This window comes from Callorhinus ursinus, unplaced genomic scaffold (assembly GCF_003265705.2).
Source record: "Callorhinus ursinus isolate GAN/ISIS: 27379988/994484 unplaced genomic scaffold, GSC_fseal_2.0 scaffold42, whole genome shotgun sequence".
NCBI lineage: Eukaryota > Metazoa > Chordata > Mammalia > Carnivora > Otariidae > Callorhinus > Callorhinus ursinus.
The window spans coordinates 13,000,154-13,022,111 of NW_027397104.1; the positions used below are offsets into that span (position 1 = coordinate 13,000,154).

Consider the following 21,958-nt stretch of genomic DNA (forward strand, 5'->3'; position numbering starts at 1 on the left):
CCAGACCCTTGGGTTCATCGTTCAACACTGGTCATTCTCACCCCCCGCCCCCCAAGCATGGCACCAGCTCTCCACTTGGATAATCCCTTCTTCTCAAAGTCCCCATCCCTCCCCTGCTAGGATAATCCAGTTTAACCTCCCTTGATGGATTAAACTCTCCAAAACTAAATGCTCGGTGGCAGTCATGTTCTGAGACACAAAAATACTGCACATTACCCCGGGGATGGGAGGAAGAATGTACTCTTTCCCTACAGCAGCAAAACACTGAAACAAGACATAAATACAATTTCATTTAAAATACCACCGTGGCGGGGGGGGGGGCGCCCCTATAACCCGTTTACTGAAATAGTAAAGACTCTCAGCCTCTTATTTTTTTTGCTCTAGGTCTTACCTTTTCTTACAATGTAAAGTTTGTTCTGTTTCTTTTAATTTATGAAATGGCTAACGAATAGAAAGTAGAAGACTGGGGTGTTCTTTTGAAAGGGCAGAAGGCTGGGAGTCCCTCAGATGCGGTATTTCAGGAGTCTGTCTGCTGATTGCTCTTCGGAGGAGCAGGAAGTCCACTGATCAGAAGGTGACTACTGGGGGGGCCCTGATACCCTGGGATTTATGGCTGCTTGGGAATTAGGAGACCCTGACCAACTTATGTGCTTTGATGTGACCAGCAAGTCCAGTTTCTACTCAGTATTGGGTCTCTGCCAAAAGTTAGGCCCTATAAACAGGTTAGATCCTGGAAGTGTTAGAAGACCCTCAGAGAAGGAGGTATTTGAAACTTGGAAAGGGTTAAACTGGACTTCTGGACTTTTCTACGGTAACTTGCAGGTCTGGGCTCAATCATTTGCTCTTGAACATGTGATGTCTGTGAAGGGAAAATTGTCCCAAATCTGGTCTGTTTTTTTGAGGGATGTAATTCACAAGCCATTAATAGGAGGAAATTGGCAATTCTAGACAAAATTTAAGCAATTTTCTAACCTCTTGTAAGAAAACAGGCACCCAACCCCCAGCTGGTTGTTAGGCACTGTTTGTGTGTGTGTGTGTGTGTGTGTGTGTGTGACATGTAGTTCAAGGCAAATTCACCCACCTCCCAAGGGGATTCCACTCACCCAAGAAGCAGAGGACCCTAGGGGAGACTTGTTGGATAATGCCTTAATGTGTCTTTGGCTTATTTCCAAGTTTTAGATAATTTTTTCTTAACAAGCCCTAGAATCAATGGAAGACAAAATTTGTAATAGTGGTCTCTCTTTTTGATCGGTATGGGGAATTCTCAACAGGACAAGAGGTATCTCAAGAGTCTATATATTACATATATACATATATAGGTATATACATCAATCATATAGGATTTTCAACTTTGAACAAATTCCTTAGTGTGTCTTCTTAAAATGGTGAAATTTTATTTCATACCTACTTGAAAAACCTGAAAGTTCTCTGATGTTTCTTAATTTTTCTATAAAGTGACATACATACATAGAGAGCACAAGCACAGGGAGGGGCAGAGAGAGAGGGAGAGAGAAAATCTCAAGCAGACCCCTGCGCTGAGTGCAGAGCCTGACACAGGGCTCGATGAGGACCCTGAGATCATGACCTGAGCCAAAGTCAGACGCTTAACCGACTGAGCCACCCAGGCGCCCCGTGACTATACTATTTTTGACAACATTTGTCAGATAACCAAATTTCCCAAGAAACAATCTCAAGTAGGATTAGCCATGATCAACTTTCTTCCTTGGACAAACTTACAAAATGCCATTATGAGCCTTTGTGATTGCTGGTTATAAGAGAGAGCTCAATGGTCCTTGAAAGTATTCATGGTGCAAAAGTAATAATTTCTCTGATGGGATGCACAGACAAAGTTGGGAAATATCTGAATGTAAAAGTAGCTGCTGCTATTGAAATCTTTGCATTCCCTTCTGGTCTGACGACAGTAAGCTGTGGGTAACCCCCCCCAAACAAAAAAATTGATTTGCTGTATTTCTGAGTAATATAGGTAATTCTGTAAGTATATAAATAATTCCATTTAAAAATATTTGAGTTCTTGGAAATGCTTTGCTTATAGGTGTTATAAATGTGTCCTGTCAGGAATGTGAAATGCTTCGACATGAAATAAAATACGTAAAATTTTTGAAAAATTTAAAATATTTAATTGAATATAATTGTAAAAGAGAACTGAGGAAAATTATTCTGTTCATCATGGAAATGTTAACCGATAATCGTTAATACAATCATCAGTGAAAAAGCAAAGATGATATTTCTCATTGTACCCAATATAGAAATAGAATAACAATTCGTAAATAGAACATAAATGTTTAAGAAATACTTAAGACTTGTTTTTGATTGTGTGGCCCTAATAAATTGAATATTAACTTTAAAACCAAATAAACACTTCCTTATACATACAAAGCTCTCAACCATCTGACTGTAGAATATTAAACATAAAGACAAAACCCTCCCATTGATCATTCCACCAAGAGCGGAAACTGACCATATTGAAGAGAGTAAGGAATGGTCTCGAAGTGAGGAAGGAGACAGCAGATACCTCCCTTCATGAAGTTTGTATGAAAAAGGAGAGGTATTGAAACATAAGAGGATAAGAAGTCAATGTTGGTTTTCTTCCCCTTTCCTTTCATGATGAGGGAGTTTGAATATGTTTGTAAGCAGAGGGGAAGAAGTTCACACAGAAGGAGAAGAAGGAAAAATGGAAGATAGGAATGAGAGGGATGCCTAATGAGGCAGGGTCCCGGAGCATCCCAGAGGGATGGGATCAGAAGTACTGATGGGGAGCGTGGTCCTGTATCAGAAGAAGGGGGTACGGGTCTGGGAAAAGGAGGTAGGACGGGGGCTCTAGATAAATTTAAGAGAAGGTGTTGTGAACCTACAGGAGATCCCTCCTGGTGTCCTAATATTCTCAACAAAGTAAAAGATAGGGTTACAAAATGGCTTTGAAGAGAGATGGCGTACTTTTGGCATGGTTGTGGGACCATGTCAGATTAGGGACCATAAATCTAAAATGGTACCAATCTACAGGGGCATATAATTTCCCCTGGTAGGCCCCTATTGTCTGACTCGATGGTCTCAAGGACTGGAGGGTATTGGGGGGTGAGTTTACATTATCAACAATGGGAGTCCAGCCTTACACAGCGCAGAGGCCAAGAAGGAGCTGGGTGACGGTGAAGGCACTGGAGGGCTCAAAGAAGTCTCAGCTCAGTGGTGGTAGAATGAAGGGGTGTGAGAAATGGAAGGAGGGCAGGTCCTGAAGGGAGATATTGAAGCTCAAGTTTTTAGAATTGTAGCCCTAGGTTATGGCAAGATCCAAAAAGTGAACAACTGAATCACGTCATCAGATAGGACAGAAGGCGCTTTTCGTGTGCATTGTCTGAGATCATTCTGCATCTACTGGGACCGTGGCAGAACTTGGGGAAAGGGGAAGGCGGGGAGCCAGGATCCAGTTGCTGGGAAGGGCTGGCAAGGGAGAGCCCCAACGCTGGTCAGAGACCTCACAATAGTCCTAGTTTTATAGACATCAGGAAGCAAGCCAATCTGGAGTTGGCAGTGAGGAACCAGCAGTCCCATGATATATGGGGAACGCTAGAACATTTGGCCTGCCCTGGAGAGAGTCGTGGAGGGAAATGGTTGACTAGGTTTCAATAAAGGCAAAGAGTTGGAAAGGGCCATCCAGAAGGAGGGTGAGGCTGTAGAGGAGCTTATTAATGATTAAACAATCATTTCACAGAGTGCAGTAGAAAATGTACTTATAAAGTGCTGAGGGAAAATGCAAGACAGGAGTTCTTAATCAGACTGGTAGCTCAGGAAGAATCAGGACAAACTATCCAGAGGAGGTGATGCGGGGATCCTGAAAGACAACCCGGAAGTAGCTAGGTAAAGTGGGGTGGGAGGAGGTAAGGGGGAGGGAGGCGCCAAGTTTCAAGCCAAAGGATAATATTTCACAGAGATATGGCACCTCTATGGTATCACCATATGTTCCAAGTGGCCGAATTGAAGAGTAGGTTATGATGTTATCGGCCATCACTGACGTAGCTTCTGATCAAACTGAAAATATCTATTTTTGGCCAAATGGAGCGCAGGTGAGTGAAAGGAAACATGGTGTTACTGAGAATTCCATAGGCCTCCCCACAGATCTTATACCAGATGCAATATTTTATTCTAGACCATCTGACCGTAACAGCCAGAATTAAATTAAAACATTAGACGCAAATCTTGCTCCAAAAGGAACAGGCTCTTGTTAAATTCATCCAGCTTTTTAAAAAAAAATTATTTGTATTTTTTAAAGGATTTTATTTATTTATTTAACAGAGGGAGACACGGCGAGAGAGGGAACACAAGCAGGGGGAGTGGGAGAGGGAGAAGCAGGCTCCCCTATGAGCAGGGAGCCCTATGAGGGGCTCGATCCCAGGACTCTGGGATCATGACCTGAGCCGAAGACAGACGCTGAACTGACTGAGCCACCCAGGCGTCCCTCATCCAGCTTTTTATTGAAAAGTTTTATGGTTTTAATGGACTTAAAGTAAAAAAAGAAGCAACTGGTTGTTCCCTAGGTGTTGCCGTGACTGGGTCACACCATGCTCACCGCACTGTGCCTGCCCTCTCCCGCCCCCTCCCCTTCCCTTTCCCTCTCTTCCTCAGACTATTATTAAGACAGGCATCACAGGTTTGATACCACTGAATTTATGGACTAGATCTAGGGACACTTTAAAACAGATTTTCATGTCATTTGCCTTGAAATTCTTCGTTTTTCTTTCCTTGTTTCATTGGTCAGGTTTGTGTCCCAGTCGTCTTGCACACAGCATGGTGCACAGGTGCAGAGTACGGCTTATAGTCATTCATTGAACGAATAACCGAGTGAACGACTATATGAGTAAATAAATAGAAGAACAAACACATTAATTACGCTTTTAGTTTTAACAAGAATGAAAGCTCAGAAATGCTGGCTCTTGACAGCAGGGGGCAGCAAAACAGTTTTTTTTTTTTAAATCTTTCAAGTCAGTATTGTCTAACGTTTGTCACATTGACTTTCTATGAGAAAGACACACATACACACAGAGGTGCTATAATTTAAAGGTCAATTCTAAAGTGACAAGTGGACTCTACTTGGGTTGCTTCTAACAATGCACGTGCTTTTTCACAGTCTTTTCTTCAAGGACCCCAAACTGTTCATACTGCGTTATATACCGATGGCCAGCAGATGGCAGTACTTTTCACGGTCAGGATTACAGAACAAGATTTTGAGGAAAAAATAAAGCTTTTAGAGGGCATGAAATTTTTTTTAAGATTTTATATATGTATGTATGTATTTGACACAGAGAGAGAGAGCAGGGAGAGGAGCAGAGGGGGAGGGAGAAAGAATCTCAAGCTGACTCTGTGCTGAGAGGGGCAGGAATTCTTTATTTTAAAAACTATAGAAGTAAAATCAGTATGAAGTAGAGGATGAAATCTTCTAGGTCTCAAATGTCTTGATGAAAGAAAGGTAGAATTTTAACCATAGGCACATTGTTCATTTTGAAGCAAGGCGATAACGAAAACGTTTTTAAAATGTCAAGTTTGAGTCTTACAAAAGGTGAGTTGTAATTGATGGTAATCATTTGGATTTCACTGTGTACTTTTAGAATGTTCCTTTATCAGATTTTTCAATGATCAATTCACAGATGTTAGCCAAGGGAAAGACACTTAAACCACTACACAATGCTTCCCGATTACTGATTAATAACACAAAATGACTTCCTGCGTCGTCCCTGGCTACATTATTTAAGTGCCAACAGAGTACTCAGAGGCTTTTACATTTTATCGGGTCTTCACCTTTTTTTAAACATTTAACTACTTTAGTTGGCTTTTAATAATCAGGTTGAAAGTAGGAACAACGTCTGTAGTTGGAGTACTTGAACTGCAAGGGCAATTGCAGACCAGCTGGCTTGGAGAGGGACAGCACTTACCTGGACTCTGCACACAGGACGGGAGACTTCCATACGGTGAAGGAGCAGACGCCGCTCTAGCACTTGGCTGCTTTTTAGATCTTCCATTCCTTAGATATGCAGAGAAACGATAATTGCTTGGATGGGAATAAAAAGCATTCTGTTGCATTTCTGCATGTAATGAAAAGTCCCCCTGTCTTCGGCTCTTTGATTTCCCACATGGAGCCCAATTTGGATTTTACTACAATAACAAAGGGCACTAGGAAAAACAGAAGGGCATATTTGCTTAAATTGCTGTTTGCACGAAAGAAACTCCCTAATGGGGTTATCACTGGGTCAGGCTGCACTCTGTTTTTCACCAAGGCTGAGTTGAGGGAAAATGGATTCAGAAAGTGAGGTGGGTTTAGATAACTTCGAACACCACGATTTTAATAAAGTTTGGCCTTCTTGGCAAAACAGGCTCTGAGCTCTTCTATTTGATTAGTAACTGAAGGACACGTCGAAAGGGATTAGAAATCCTGAAGAATGGTCAACTACCAGGAAATGACCCTTAGATTTCATTTTGTTTCCAAAGAATAACACTGCTCCCTGTGGGAGGAAATATGGTCTGGAAGTGTGGCCTCTGACCCTACACTATTTTGGTATTGAATGTTGTCACATTCTCTGCTTCAATTTCCTCATCTGTAGAATGAGGAGGGTAATAGCGGATTGGGGTGAAAGTTCAAGTTAACACTTGTAAAGCGCTAGGAATGCAGTAAGAACTATGTGCGTTAAAGGTGATAATGATCTACCAGGCACTGCTTGAGGTGCTGAGGAAACAGATGCATAAGACGGAAAACCAACCATCACTCCAGGACGCAGGCTGGTCTGGGCATCAGGGGCTGGAGAGAAAAAGCACACTGTGCTACCGAGCTATGCTTATCTCTGAAACCAAGTTGCAACCTCTGAGTTACATCTAATATTCGCTGAACAAATGTAGGAAGCCTGCTCTGTGGGAAGTTGTCGACAATTCTACTCTGCTTTTAGGGAGTCTCTTGCGATTGTAAGTACTTGGAAGAAGAGTGCGCTTGAATGAATAAGACACCAATTTTGGCCCTCAAGGAGCTTATAACCTGGCGGAAGAAATCAGTCTGCAAATAAATAACTAATTCAGAGCAGAAGCACATGAGTGTACTGGGGTGGGGGGTGCCCAGAGTAAGCAGCTTCCCACCGAGAAGCAGCAGCAATGAATTCTGATTTGGGGGGAGGCTCAAACAAGCAGGTCTTTGGAAAGAAGGAAATGAGACTGTATTTTTCCCAAAAAATTTTCTGTGAGAATGCCCTAGGAATAATTCCTAGAAAAGAGATACTAAAAGGATCTTACAGCCAGACAGGACCAACTAGAGGCAAATACATTCTAACCTTCCACTTTACATAGAAATTAAACCCTAGCAAAACTCCCGTAGCTTGAAGGAAGTAAATTTTCATTCCCATGCCAGGTAGCAGATGCTCATTCATTTCATTTCATGATCACTTTAAGGAAACCCAAACACACTGACTAAAGAAAATGTAGTTTAGGTTGTTAAAACTGAGAGTTACGAAATCCTTCCTATACCTTTGTTCAAATTAAGTTACAAATTTTACACCAAATCATACTTTACTTACAAAACATCTTCCACCTCAATGAATCTTTATGCCCTTTCTAAACAGGCTTTTTAAAAAAATAAATTTAAGACACTATTTTTTTAAGGGAAGTCTCAACCGGCATCAAATAATATATGTCATGTATATTATATATACATTTTCTCCCTCAATATAGCAATGCCTCTTTAAATATACATATACATAAAAGTTTCCCCCTCAGTGTAGCATTAAAGATAGTTAATGTAATTAAGTGTTTCACCCTTTGTAGGAAAAAAAAAACCCATTAGGAGAATCTTAAAATGGTTTATAAATACGTCTAGGAGTAGATTTTAATCACTGTTCTCGTCCTCATCTGGCCACTAAGAGAAAGCAAGACTGACAGTTGAAATGATTTATGCAAAGTTGAGAACATCAGCAAAGCTTCGACTCTGGCTGCCAACATCATCTTGTCCCAGAGGCCACAATGTCTAACTGCTGGTCACTCATTCAGAAGGCATTTCTGGAGTCTCACCTCTAAATGGATTTGCTTGGTAGTTGGTAAAACAGGGAGGATAAATCAATGATTTCCTCCCACTTACTGAACAGCTTGCTGGACATTTTGTACACTATCCAGGTCACCGAGATGAGAATCTCAGGGAAAAAAAATCTGCCAAGTCTGAAGAGTTGCGAGCACTCCCAGAGAATAAAAGCAATTTCTAACCCAAAGGTATGAGGCTTATTTTAGCTGAAAATTAATCTTTATGTTTTCATTTTTTCCTTCTTCTTCTGTCTCAGATCTCTTTTATCATTGCCTAGGACTGGTAGGAAAAATCCCTGAAATATTTAAACCTTAATACATTAAAAGTAAAAAAAAAAATATTGATTCATAGGAATGAGCTAGAGAAAAGGGCTAGTTTGGAGTGATGAATCCATATTTTGGGTCTGCTGAAAATTCACCACATCCTGCAAGAGAAATCAGTGGATTACGCCACTAAGAAGGAATCTAAACTGTACTTATGCAGGATGGCACTCAGATTTATCTTTGGTTATTGAGTGAAAGTAAAAAGAGAATGCTATGGGCGCCTGGGTGGCTCAGTCGGTTAAGCATCTGCCTTCGGCTCAGGTCATGATCCCAGGGTCCTGGGATTGAGCCCCGCGTCGGGCTCCCTGCTCAGTGGGGAGCCTGCTTCTCTCTCTCCCTCTCCCCTTCCCCCCCGGCTCATGCTCTCTCTCACTCTCTCTCAAATAAATAAATAAAATCTTAAGAAGAGAGAGAGAGAGAATGCTATGACATTGGCAAGAATGTTCAAGGCAGAATTTCCTGCAGGATTTTATTCATGATAAATGAAAAAAATACCCAATTGTTATCAGACCTTTTTTCTAGCCTGCTCCTCTGCATTTATCCACACAGGAAACATGATTTTCTATGATTTAATTGCTGTTCTTTCTCCAGCATGGAGCATTCACCTGTAATCGAATGCAGTGTTTGCCAAGTAAATGAGAACACATGAATGTCATCTTTACGCCAGCATGGAGAGTGGAGCTGATTGTTCTAGAGAGCAGAGGGCAGAGAACTAGCTCTATTAACTCTCCCTGAATCAAGTTGTAGTGGAGACTAGTCTATTGTATCACATCTTCACTAGCGTATGGATTATTATTAATCCAGTTTGGCTCATTTGATAGGATTAAGCTAATATTTTGATTGTTATTTTTTGTTAATTTTCTTTATAATTTGTATCTCCTGTGTGAAGTCATTGCTTGTATCCTCTGAATACTTAATTATTAAGATTATTTTTCTTATATACTTGAATATGGGTATTAATCATTCTTCACATTTGATGAAAATATTTTTCCTTTCAATTATTGTTTTGTGATTTACGTATTTGTGATTTTATATATATTTCTGTATATTTGAATATTTTCCTTTGAATCTTTTTTATTGCCTCTGGGTTGCATCAAGATAGAATTATCTTGTATTTTTTAAAAAGATTTTATTTATTCACTTGAGAGAGAGAATGAGAGAGAGAATAAAAGTGGTAGGGAGGGCCAGAGAAAGAGGGAGAAGCAGACACCCCGCTGAGCAGGGAGCCCGACTCAGGGCTCGATCCCAGGACCCTGAGATCATGACCTGAGCCAAAGTCAGAAGGTTAACCAACTGAACCACCCAGGCGCCCCAGAATTATCTTGTTCTTTATTTTTCTTCTTTTTTATCCTCACACATATATTCTTAACTTTGGGGCTTATTTTGATATGCAGCATAAGAAAGATTTTTAGAAAAATAACATTCTAGCAAGCTACCATATTAAACAGGTGTTATTTGTGTTTTTGAGATAAGGTATTATAAATAAGGGAGAACTACAGCAGGATTCTACAAGAGGCTGAGAACAGATAGCTGATTCTTTAGTAGAGAGCCTCTTTGCTTTCATTTTGTGCCGGATTGTCCTGATTCCAAACAACAAACTCCAAACAAAGGGAGAAATCTATGTCCAGAATAGAGCAAAGAGTTTAGTACTGAAGACCATGTTGAGGTCTCACTGTCTCCTTGGCTTGGCTGATCTAATTTATCTTTTCTTTTCATGAAATTAATCTTAAGTGCACACACTGTTCATGCTCCTGAATTCAGGGATGCTTAATGTACTTAGTGCAAGCTAGAAATATTGATTTCTTAATGTAGTACTTAAACACATATATTATGGCGCCAATTCCTGGCATAAACTATTTTAATTTAATTCTTTTAATGAGTAAAAATAAAAGTGCTGTTTGTAGTTAGATATGTAAGTATACTTAGCAATAGGTCCAGCCTGGTAACGTTACGGTCTAGAAATTCTAGCAAAATATTGTGTCTCACTCGGTTACTTCACTGTAGACACAGAAAGACCTTGTCTTTGGCTTTTGGTTTTTTAAGCGTTTCATTTCAGTACATCCAACATTTATTAAGTACCTCCTCTGTACCAGGCACTATGCTAGGGTGCTAGGGGTAAAAAGATAAATAAAAAGATTTTGCTGAGGCAACTGAAAGCCTACTTATAGACAGGCACATAAACAGATAATGGCAATATAGTTAAAGTCCTGAGATTCAAAGCACTTAAGTTTGTGTCCAAGATTTTAAGGGAAGCCCATACTTTACTCTTTGCAGGACTATTCTCCTACCCTCTGACACTGTCCCCAGTCCAACAGGAAAGGGCTTTAGAGATGCACGGGCTCCCCTCCCATTAGCCCACCCACCCGCTTCCTCCACCTGCTTCATCATCACCTACTACCTAAGCACCTTATCCCAGGAAGGAAGCTGTACTTAGAATTAATTTCCCCCTTTCCCTAAGAGGCCATGGGACTAATGATCATATCTCACACCCTCACTGGCCTTAGTCACCACAAGTGCAAACCTCTCAGATCAACACAGGGACTCTCATCCATACATTTCTGGACAGTCCTTTAACTGAGCCACTCTCCCGTTCCTTCCCAAACTTCTGTCCTTTCCAATGTGGCCTTTGGAGCTCAGAGCTTGAATAGCAACATCTGTCTTCCCTTTGAACCCTTCTTTCCACACTCTTCTTTGGATACCTTTGCCTTCTTGCTCTAAGACCTGGATCATCCCCCTGCATCCTGCCCACCTGCAGCCCTTTCAAATCGTGGCTGTGTTTGCTTCCATGCCCCATATTTCCAGGTCCTGGAGGTGGGAATGGGAAATAGGTATTCTTCTTGTTTCTCATCACCGCTTCTCTTTCAGAGACTCCGGCTCTCTGGAGGTGATGTTAGACAGTTTTCATTTCCTCCCCACCCAGTCATTCTGCTTCATGCCTGGCGCATTTTAGCAACCGGCTCACCGCGTTTCCGTCCATTACTGCTTCAGACATCATTTTCGGTGACTTTAGCGTCCGTATAGATGGTTGGTCTTCAAATTTACCTGCGTATTTGAATCACCTGAGGATGTTTTTAAAGATTACCTGTGCTCAGGTCCTCCCCAAGCCCCAGAAATATGGATTTAATTGGTCAAGATAGGATTCAGGCATTAGGGTTTTGTTGTTGTTGTTGTTGTTGTTTTGCTTTTTTGGGTTTTTCTTCTTTTTTAATTCACAGGTTGATCTGAATGCGCAGGCAGGATTCAGAACCCCTTACGTAGGCGATCAGTTCCAGTTCCTTAACCTCACTCCAACACCTCCCCTCCACTCACCTCCCTCCCACACTCACCTGCTCCCACAGTTACATCCTAGATCTTGTTATTATCAGCAGCCTCCAAAATCTGGTTTTCCATCACCCCACTTTGTGATATCCACAGCATCTCTTCCTCACCCAAAAGTAACACCATTCCAGTGATTCAGGGATCCACCCCATGACCTCTCCCCGGTCCAACTCTCCCCTCTTGACTTACTTCCTTACCCAGCTTAGATGCCACGGACTGTCACCACAACGTCCTTGGATGCACCCTCAACTCTTTTGCCTGGAGACCACCTCCACTTACTTCCCTGACAAAATGCAAACCCTAGCCATATGCAACTCTGTCTTCCCCACGTCTGCATCCAAGCAGCCAAATGGATGAGATGGGCGAAAAAGACATTTGCTCTGCATGCATTGCCACAAAGCTCAAGTGGGTTCTCGGAACTGTAGGATGACTCTGCTAGAATTCTCTGTTCCGTTTCCTGCCCACGTGGTCAGACGACTGCTGCATACCTTCTCTCTTTTCAAACCTCTGGCACTCCCTCCCAGCCGTGGCCCTCAGCTTATTGCTAAGGAAATAATAGCAAGTGGAGGAGCACTGCTTCCTTTCCCCTTTACCAAGTCCACCACCTCCTTGCACCGCACCCTCCTGTTCTGTCTTCTGTTTTGCCATCCTCCTGTCCCACCTTTTTTTCTGCTTCCCAGCCTCCAGAGCCATCAACTTCGGACGGGTCCAGCCACCAGCTCCAGCTCTTGCCCTCCTCACAGGCTGTCCTCACTCCCTGGCTGAGCTCATCCAGGCACCTGGCTTGAAGTAGCATCGTTGGGCTCGTGAGAATCCCTTTCCCTCCTTCCCTCTAAGCTTCAGGCTTGAATATCTCACTACCTGCTGGATAGTTCCACTTGTATGCTTAAAAAGCAAAACCTGTTAAAACCAAAATTATTCCATTTTTTCTTCTCCAATCTGCCCTTGACACGGATTCTCTTTTTCAGTAAATGGCATCACCATTGCCTGAGGTGCACAGTCAAATGTCTAGGTGTCACCCTGGGACACCTGGGTGGTTCAGTCAGTGGAGCTTCCGACTCCTGGTTTCTGCTCGGGTCATGATCTCAGGGGGTGAGCTCGAGCCCCATGGCAGGCTCCATGCTCAGTGGGAAGTCTGCTTGAGATTCTCTCTCTCTCCTCTGTCCCTCTCCACACACTCTCTCTCTCTGAAATAAAGAAATAAATCTTTAAAAACAATGTCTAGGTGTCATCCTTTATTTTCTTAAACTTAACTTCTCTTCAGCCAGGTCTTGTCAGCAGTACCTGCAAAACATACCTTGAATCTGACAATTCTCACCACATCCACCTCCTATAATTTTGCTCCAAGTGACCATGACATCTGGCTGTGGCATTAATTAAGTTCCTAACTTGTCTTCCTATTTTTGCTCCTGCTTTTTTCCAATTGGTTCTCCACGAAGCTGCAGATTATGTTTTCAAAATATAAATATAGTTCAGTAAGCCCACTTACACCTCTCCTGTGCTTGCTATTACACTCTGAGCACGGTAAATCCTTACCAGGTCTCACCAGGCCCTCTGCGACCTAGCTCCTGACTCACCTTCCTGACCTCGTTATGGCTCCCCTTGCCTGGTCTGCTGAAGTCAAGCAGGCTGGCTTTGCTCTCTGGAATGCACTAAACTTGCTCTTCCAGGTCTCTGTACGCGTGTTCATTTTGCAGAGAATGCCGCTCCCCTCTACCTTCATACCGCTCATTTCCTCATTTCATAGAAGGAAATGTGAGAAGAAATATCCAGGCCTCCTTGTCTTCCCTTCCCTTACTTTCCTTTATTTCCTCTGTATGACTCATCACTACCTGAACTCAAACATTTATGTTTACTTTTTTATTATTTGTTTCTCTGGCTAGAATATAAGCCTCCCAAGGGGAAAAAATCATACCTGTCTTGTTCAAAGTGGCATCCCCAGTGCTTAGAAACAGAGCCTAGGATCTCAAGAGGTATTTGAGAGAGCATCAAGAGATGCTCAAGAAGTATTTGTTCAATGAAGGAATGAAAGGCATAAATCATCACTAAAACTGACTTAAGTATTCATGCAAAGAGGATTGATGTTGATAGTACTATATTGCTCATTAAAAACAAACAGGGGTGCTTGGCTGGCTCAGTCTGTTGTGCAGCCAACTTGATTTTGGTTCAAGTCATGATCTCAGGGTCCTGGGATCGAGCCCCGCATCGGGCTCCCTGCTCAGTGGGGAGTCTGCCTCTCCCTCTCCCACCGCCCCCCCACTCATGCTGTCCCTCAAATAAATAAATAAATCTTAAAAAAATACTCCAAAACAAAACCAAAACCAATGACTACTCATGTGTGTCAGTACCACCTAAAACCATCTTACCCGCCTTTGAATACCACCACAGTTGCTGCCCAGCTCCACTGTCTACCTTGTGAACACACCATCTCCGCTGACCCTGGCTGGTTCAACCAGGGGTGGGGCCCTGGCCAAAGACCCACCACCCTATTGTCTGATTACGGACCACCTGGTTGGCCTGGGTTCCAAATCTGATCAAAAGGGGCATTACTACTCAGTTAGGTTGAAGCCTGCTGCTGGGTGGGATGAAGTGGCTGGCAGCAGAACATCATTACCGTCTGGTTTATAATCTTAGAAAATGTCCAATATCAGAGGACTTGGTAAATACATGGTATAGAATGTTATACTAAAGTCGCTAAAATGATATCAATAAAAACCTTTGAAAGTTGCTTACTATACACGGTGTATTGTTGAGTGCAAGAAGCGGAGAGCAAAGCTGCTAATGCTGTGTGACTTCAATTTTGCTAATTCTCCCCTGCCCCACCGCTCCTTCTTCCTCTCTCCCTCTCTCTCTCTCCATATATATATATATATGTATATATATCTTCATATCTACTTATATCTTCTCAAGAAAAAAAAAGAAATATACCAAAAATTTAATAGGGCTTCTTTTTTCCTGGGTAGCGCCAATAAGGATTACAGGAATGTCCCCCTTATAGGTGATTTTATTTTTTCTTTACAGTTTTATGAACTTTTTCAAATTAAATTAATTATAATAAAAAGCCACATTACTTAGAGAGTTTTCCATGAAAAGAACACTCCAAGATTTAATGCATTGTTTGAAACTATATGCTTCTGCATTATATATACATTACATATGGAACAATATGATTAAAATATTATATATAGCTACGTGTTACATATGTATTTATATAACCTAACAGATTAGAATATATTGCATATATTATGTTTACACACACACACATATAACTTCATAGATTAGTGAGTTCCTTGGAAGCCTTGAACTGCTACTACTTTAGTTCAAATTCTGAAGTATGATTTTATGATAACTCCTTTAAATGACTGCCAAGCATTTGCTTTTTTCTTCTAAAGAAAGTAGAATAAAGATAAATCAGTCCAAGGGCAATTATATAATTTAATGAGAATTAAAAAGTTAAAGTCCATTTGTTTAAAGATTGAACTATGGAATAATGGGAGCTTCCTTTTAACATTATTTTTCATTTTATAAATTCAAATATATCCCTGGTAGATTATAATGAGCTCCTCTTTAACCCCTAAACGCTGCACGCATGCAAAGTAGAAAATTAGGCTATTCCACGGTAAATCTCAAAGAGTAGGGTATTATAATTCAAATATTAAGGTCTAGGACTGACAGTGATTTGAAATGAAAAAGAGTAATAAAAATGCATTTGGAGTTGAGAATAAAATTAATGGGTTTAGTGTGTGTTTAATTAGGAAGTCCTTCTGTTTAAAATTCAGGTTTAGTCATTAATTCTTTTATTTGCTTATTTGATAAGTATTTATAGAGCATCTGCTGTGCCAAGTGCTAAGAATACAGTGGTGAAAAAGAGATGAACCATATCTTCTCGAAATAGACCATACGTTAGTCAACTGAGTGCACAGTTTATCAGGGAGTTGAAATGACAATGCATATTAGGAAGGTGAAGTGGGGTTGAACATTAAGTTGGAGGTGAAGTATAGGATCTCAAGGGGTCCTTTCTTCTAAAGGAATATTTAAAGCTTCTAAACCCTATTCACCTAAAGCACCCTGCCAGGGGGTGAAATCCGTTTTTCTCTGTGGCCTAGATGAAAACTGATTGTATAATTAGTCACTGACATGCTTGAAATTCTGTACTTACATTCCCCCCTCCCCCAAGATACCCCACAGAAATGACAGCAAAGCCAGATATTTGCCAACCTCCAGATGGTGTGTTCCTGATACCCCCCCCACACACACACAATGTTAGGGTCTCTAATTGTTATTTGTCTAGTGACAAATGGTCAAATGTCCACTGATCCTTCTGAACCAACAAACACATTTCTGTGGTAGATGCTGGATAATAGGACAGAGAGAAGGGGGAGAGGCTAAGGAAAAGATAGGAAAATCAGTTGCCCTTTTTAGATCCCTACTATGGGCCAGAAAGCTTGCAAGTTTATGTCTAATCCTCCCAAGAACTCTGCAGCACAGGTATCGTCATAATTTAAAGATGACAAAACAGAGGTCAAGAAACACAGAAGGCTTCATTCAGGGATACTTCGCAAATCCACAGTAGATCTGTGATTCAAATTCAGATCTTTCAAACTCCAGAGCTAGGACTGCTTTAAAATACTTCAGTGCTAATAGCAGACTATCTATGCAGGGAAGAAACAGGAGAGTAACTGGAGAAGAAGGTGTGGGTGTATCGTAATTATCCTAAAAATGCAAGAATGAAGGATGCTAGCAAATACAGTTTATAACTTTATAACTGCCTAATCTGATTTATTGCCATTCTAATGGCAGTTTGCTTTTTTAACCCTCCTATACCCCAGTCCTGCCAGGAACTGTTTCACCAGGAGGCTCAACCTGTCCTACGCAGATGGGCCATTGGGATAGATTGAATTTGGGGTCTCAATTCTTCATTCTGCCATGACAGATTTATATCATTCCCTCCCTCGTCTTGCTCCCATACGAATGAAGTGTATTTTTCCTATTCTTCAACTTTGGCCTTGGACATGTAACCCACTTCGGTGATGGAATGATGGTGACAAAAGCAGACACTGGAAACATACCTGAATGGTTGTGCTTGCCCTCTGGGGCTCCAGTGTTCCACCATGAGTAGACCTGTGCCTGACCCGGATAGCTGTTTCCCTGCCAGCTCAGCCCCAGAACAAAGACACTTAGAACAGACTCCAACCTTTCCTGCAGCGGGGAGCCAAAGCCAGACCCACCCACAGCCTGAAATTAGCCTAGAGAAGCCAGCCCCTGTCTTGTAAAGATCCCCAAGTGTAAGTTGAATAAATGTTTATTGCTATAAGCCACTGAGTTTAGGGATCATTTGTTATGCAGCAATCTCATGCCTCTGGTTGACCAGTAGAGCCATCACACGCACATAAAATTCTGGAAGTGTGTAAGAAGAACAATATTCTTCCTGATCTTGATTCTTTCTGAGTCAACAAGACAGAAAGTCAGAAATGAAGGGCCATGACTTAGGGACTTGAATATATGGCCCAAACACATGTGAAAACAGTTCCTGCATATTTATTTGCCCGAGCAGAGGAGAGCTAGAAGGTGAGGGGTGAAGGGCAGCCCCTCCAGGGCAAAAGCTGTTCCCCAGCCAGCCTCCTAAGTTTAGCCCCGGAAGTCAAACGCCTGCTGACTGTCAGAGGGAGAAACATGCTAAAGGAACAAAGGATTAAAGCAATTGTCTCGGTTCTCAGCTGGCAGCCTTACAAATGAAATTAACAAATGGCTAAACGTCGTTTTTATGTTACTAGCTGCCTTCACAATAGTAATCATATCTCATTTCCCTAGAGAATGACATCTTAAGCCAACTAGGGCTTAGGCCTCATTAGATATATTGGCGTATACTTCGCTCATGAAGTAAGCTATAGATTAAAGTCACTGGAACAAAGTACTAGAAATGGAGGTGCTTGAGGCAATTTTAGTCTCAGTATAGATCATTGTCCGCTGAAGGATTAACCACAGAAATATAGTATTCAGACTTATGTAGGTGAGGATTTATAGTAGTATTTAGTAAAAACAGGCATGGGGCTTATCATGAAATATGCTCATGTGATATGTCTGACATGCCTAAGGAATTTGGCACAAACACTAAAGCTCTGCTACATGATGCCAAAGACACTAATATGAGGTGGTTTACTTCCAGAGATACAACTATTTGATTTATACAGAGACCAAAAAAAAAGAAAAAAGAAAAAGAAAAAAAAAAGGCACTTTAGCTCCATTAAAAACATCCAGATGCTGTTTCCAGTTTTAAGCCATTTTCTGATAGATTTAAACCATTTTCCAATGGATTTCTTACTTGGCTAATTTCTTTTTATTGCCTTTTTTTTTTTTAAGTTCTTGGACTTCTTACGTGGAAAATAGTACTAGAACTAAGAGGATACTTTTGTCACTTGAGTTATATGAAAAATTTATCCCGTGACTGTGAGATGAAGATTTTCCAGAAAAACGCCTTTAATATGAGCAGGCCAATTTTCTAGTTTTTAAAGCCATGTGCTATATGACTCTCAAGCGCAGTCAACCAATGCTTCATATCCATTTTTAGGGAGGAGTGGCAGAGAGAATAATGTCATTAAAGAAGACAAACAGAAGTTTCCTTTCTTTTTTCTTTTCTTCTTCTTTTTTTTTTTTTTGTCTTCTTCAGAGTCCAAATGATGAGACTATCTTACAACAAAGTATTTCTGTATTCAGGTAATTAGCTCCCCTTGGTTGGGACTCAAAATTTCTCATCTAAAACTCAGGGGAATAATAGGATCTCCTTGTATAGGTTTCCTGTTGCTACTGTAACAAAGTATCACAAACTCAGTGGCTACAAACAACACACATTCATTCTTCAGTTTTGTAGGTCTGAAGTCTGATGTGGGCCTCACTGGATTAAATGAGATATTGGAAGGGCTGCATTTTTTTCTGGAGATCCTAGGGGAGAACCCGTTTTTTGGGGGTTTTGTTTTTGTTGTTGTTTTGCCTTCTCCAGGTTCTAGAAGCTGCCACTCTTTGGCTTGTGGCCTCCTTCCTTTCCCAAAGCCAGCAAGAGCCAATTAAATCTTTCTCACATCGTATCACTCTGGCACTGACTCCTCTCCCTCTCTCTTCCATGTTCAAGAACTCTTGTGACTGGGGTACCTGGCTGGCTCTAGTCAATGGAGCCCACAACTCTTTTTTTTTTTTTTAAGATTTTATTTATTTATTTGTCAGAGAGAGAGGGAGAGCACAAGCAGGGGCGGGGCCAGGCAGAGGGAGAAGCAGGCTCCCCACTGCGCAGGGAGCCTGATGCGGGACTCGATCCCAGGACCTTGGGATCATGACCTGAGCCGAAGGCAGACCCTGAACCACCAGGCATCCTGGAGCCTACAACTCTTGTTCTCATGGTTGTGAGTTCGAGCCCCACGTTGGGTGTAGAGATTACTTAAAAAACAAAACAAAACAAAAAAAACCTCTTGTGATTACTTTAGGTCCATTTAGATAATCCAGGATAATCTCCCTATTTTTAAAGTCAGCTGATTAGCAACCTTAATTTCATCTGTTGTTTTGCTTCTCTTTTGCACTGTAACTTAACGTTCATGGGCTTGACGGATTAGGGTGAGGGCATCTTTCGGAAACCACTCTTCTGCCTTCCCCACTCCTTTTGTAGGGTTGTTGTGAGGATTAAATCTGGCCCATAGAGAGTACTCGATACATGCCACCTGACATTACTATTGTTGCTTTATCAAGGTGAGGTTTCAGATGGGTTAACTCTGACTGAATGCTCACCAATCACAAATATTACCACCCTCAATATTCAGGTCAATATTCATGGGGATTCGATTTTGAAAACTCCAAAACCGTAAGCAGTCTTTGTTGTTAGGCATTTGGGACCTCAATATCCGCCTGGTGTGTAAAGGGTAGAATCAGGTAACCGGGAAATGCCAAGATTTTTAGGACGTGACCTTCATTGATAGGATGGGCATCATAGACATGCATCACAACTGATTTTTCAATGCCCCCAAGGACCAAAAAATAAACAGGTTTTCAAACTAGGTTGGTGTTTGATAGCCATGGGAGACAAGAGTAATTTTCCAAGTCATGAGTGTGGCTTTAAGCAGCCTATTTGGTTTCGATCAGGGCCCCAGCCAACGGATAAAGAGGGTATAGCATTTACTCATATTAAAAGGCATCTTGATGACTGGGGTCCAGCTAAGGGCAGCCTCAGGCCTAACTGGGCAAATGGGATACACAGTAGGAAACTAAAGTTCAAGTTCAGTACCGAACCATAGAGAAAACAAGCCAGTTGCTGAGCAAATAAAGCAGCCTGGTGGGATCATCTTAGTATGCTGATGACTCTGTTTAGGGAAACGAGACTACTTCTAGACTGGATCAGTGGATGAGTCTGAAGCTGCAATACTTAACTGTTTCGGCCAGTTTTGGATCAGGGTGTGGGCAGGGCTTTGCTTGCTGATTGCAGGCCCTAGCTGTACAAAGCTGGGGAATGACAGTGAGTGACATGTCATTAGATTATTCATAGAGTTTCACATTAGTCATTAATTTAGCAAATAGGGACTGAACTCTGTGTACCTATGTGTGTATGTTGAGGGGGCCTAAGGAAAAACTAGCAGAAAGAGTACAGGCTTCATCTATAGAGAAAATTGTATTTAAGTTCTGCTTCTGAAAGTTACATGGTTTAAGACTTAGAGCAAGTTGCAAACCTGAACCTTAGGTTCTTCATCCGTAAAGTCAAATACACGGTTGTGTGGATTAAATGACCTAACATGCTAAAGACTGGCCTAGCACATGGTATAAATACAATAAATAATGATAAATGTACACCAATTTGACAGTTGAGGAGAAGTTTTTCTTTTTTTTTTTTTCTTTTCCAACTACTTTAACCAGGAACCAAGACTTCATCCTCATGGCGAGGAGAACACCCTTTGTCGAGCTTTTTGACAAGCTGGGTAACGTGAGGCTCTGATTCCAAGGGTTCTCTGCCCCTGTCTCTAAAGCAAACACAAAATATAACATTTGTATTTAACCTATTTGGAATTCCCTGAGTTTTCTGGATTTGTGGATTACAGTGTTTAATCAAACTTGGAAAAAATGTTGAGCTTATTATGTCTATATAAATACAGACATAAACATTTAACCTATTGTTTTCTGCTGTAATTCTAATTATACATGTTAGACTCCTTGATACTGTCCTAAAGATTATTGAGGCTTTGCTCAATTTTTTCCACCTTTTTTCTCTCTGTGTGCTGAAATTTGTATGATTTTTTTCAGGCCGTGTTCACCATCATTGATCCTTTTTTGTGTTGTATGTAATCTACTGATAGTTCTAACAAACAAATTTTTTATTTCAGTTATTAAATTCAAATTCTAGAATTCCCATTTTTGCTTTTGTTCTTTTCAGTTTATAAATCTCTCCTGGAATTTCTCTTCTCTACACCCACTGAAACAATATTTGAAATATTTACTGATTACTTTAGTTGTTGTTTTATGAATCAGCATTGGAGGTCTTTCTTTCTTTCTTTCTTTTTTTTTTTGGTAAAGATTTTATTTATTTATTTGACAGAGAGAGAGAGAGCACAAGCAGGGGGAGCAGCAGAGGGAGAGAGAGAAGCAGACTCCCCACTGAGCAGGGATTCCCAATGCGGGGCTCGATCCCAGGACCTGGGACCATGACCTGAGCCGAAGGCAGATGCTTAACAACAGAGCCACCCAGGTGCCCCAAGGAGGTCTTTCTATTAATAGATTTTTCTCTTGACTTTGAGATACACTTACCTGTTTTTTTTTTAATTACTAGTAATTTTTTAAAAAGATTTATTTATGGGGCACCTGGGTGACTTAGCTGGTTAAGCGTCTGCCTTGGCTGGGGTCATGATCTCAGGGTCCTGGGATCGAGCCCTGCATCGGGCTCCCTGCTCTGCGGGGAGTCTGCTTCTCCCTGTCCCTTTGCCTTCCCCTCTAGCTCGTGCTCGTTCTCTCTTGCTCTCTCTCTGTCTCAAATAAATCTTTTTAAAAAAGATTAATTTATTTATTTTAGAGAGAAAGAGTGGGGGGTGGGGGGGCGGGAGGGGCAAAGGGAGAGGGAAAGAGAGAGAATCTGAAGCAGACTCCACGTCCGGCATGGAGCCAGATGCAGGTCTCCATCATACCACCCTGAGATCATGGCCTGAGCTGAAACCAAGAGCTGGGTGCTCAGCTCACTTCATCACCCAGGTGCCCCACATTACTAGTTATTTTTAATGGCATATGGGACATT

General features: G+C 41.4%; 2 long non-coding RNA genes across 2 annotated transcripts; one reads left to right on the plus strand and one right to left on the minus strand.

Moving 5' to 3' along the window:
- The first annotated feature begins 439 nt into the window (after window positions 1-439).
- On the plus strand, window positions 440-9,271 carry LOC141370696 (uncharacterized). Its single transcript, XR_012374959.1, has 3 exons — window positions 440-574; window positions 8,158-8,250; window positions 8,977-9,271. It is a non-coding gene; the product is annotated as an uncharacterized lncRNA (long non-coding RNA).
- On the minus strand, window positions 4,641-16,851 carry LOC141370695 (uncharacterized). The gene is made up of 3 exons (XR_012374958.1): window positions 16,773-16,851; window positions 5,943-6,031; window positions 4,641-4,862 (listed from the first exon to the last, which is right to left on the minus strand). It is a non-coding gene; the product is annotated as an uncharacterized lncRNA (long non-coding RNA).
- Window positions 16,852-21,958: the final 5,107 nt, after the last annotated feature.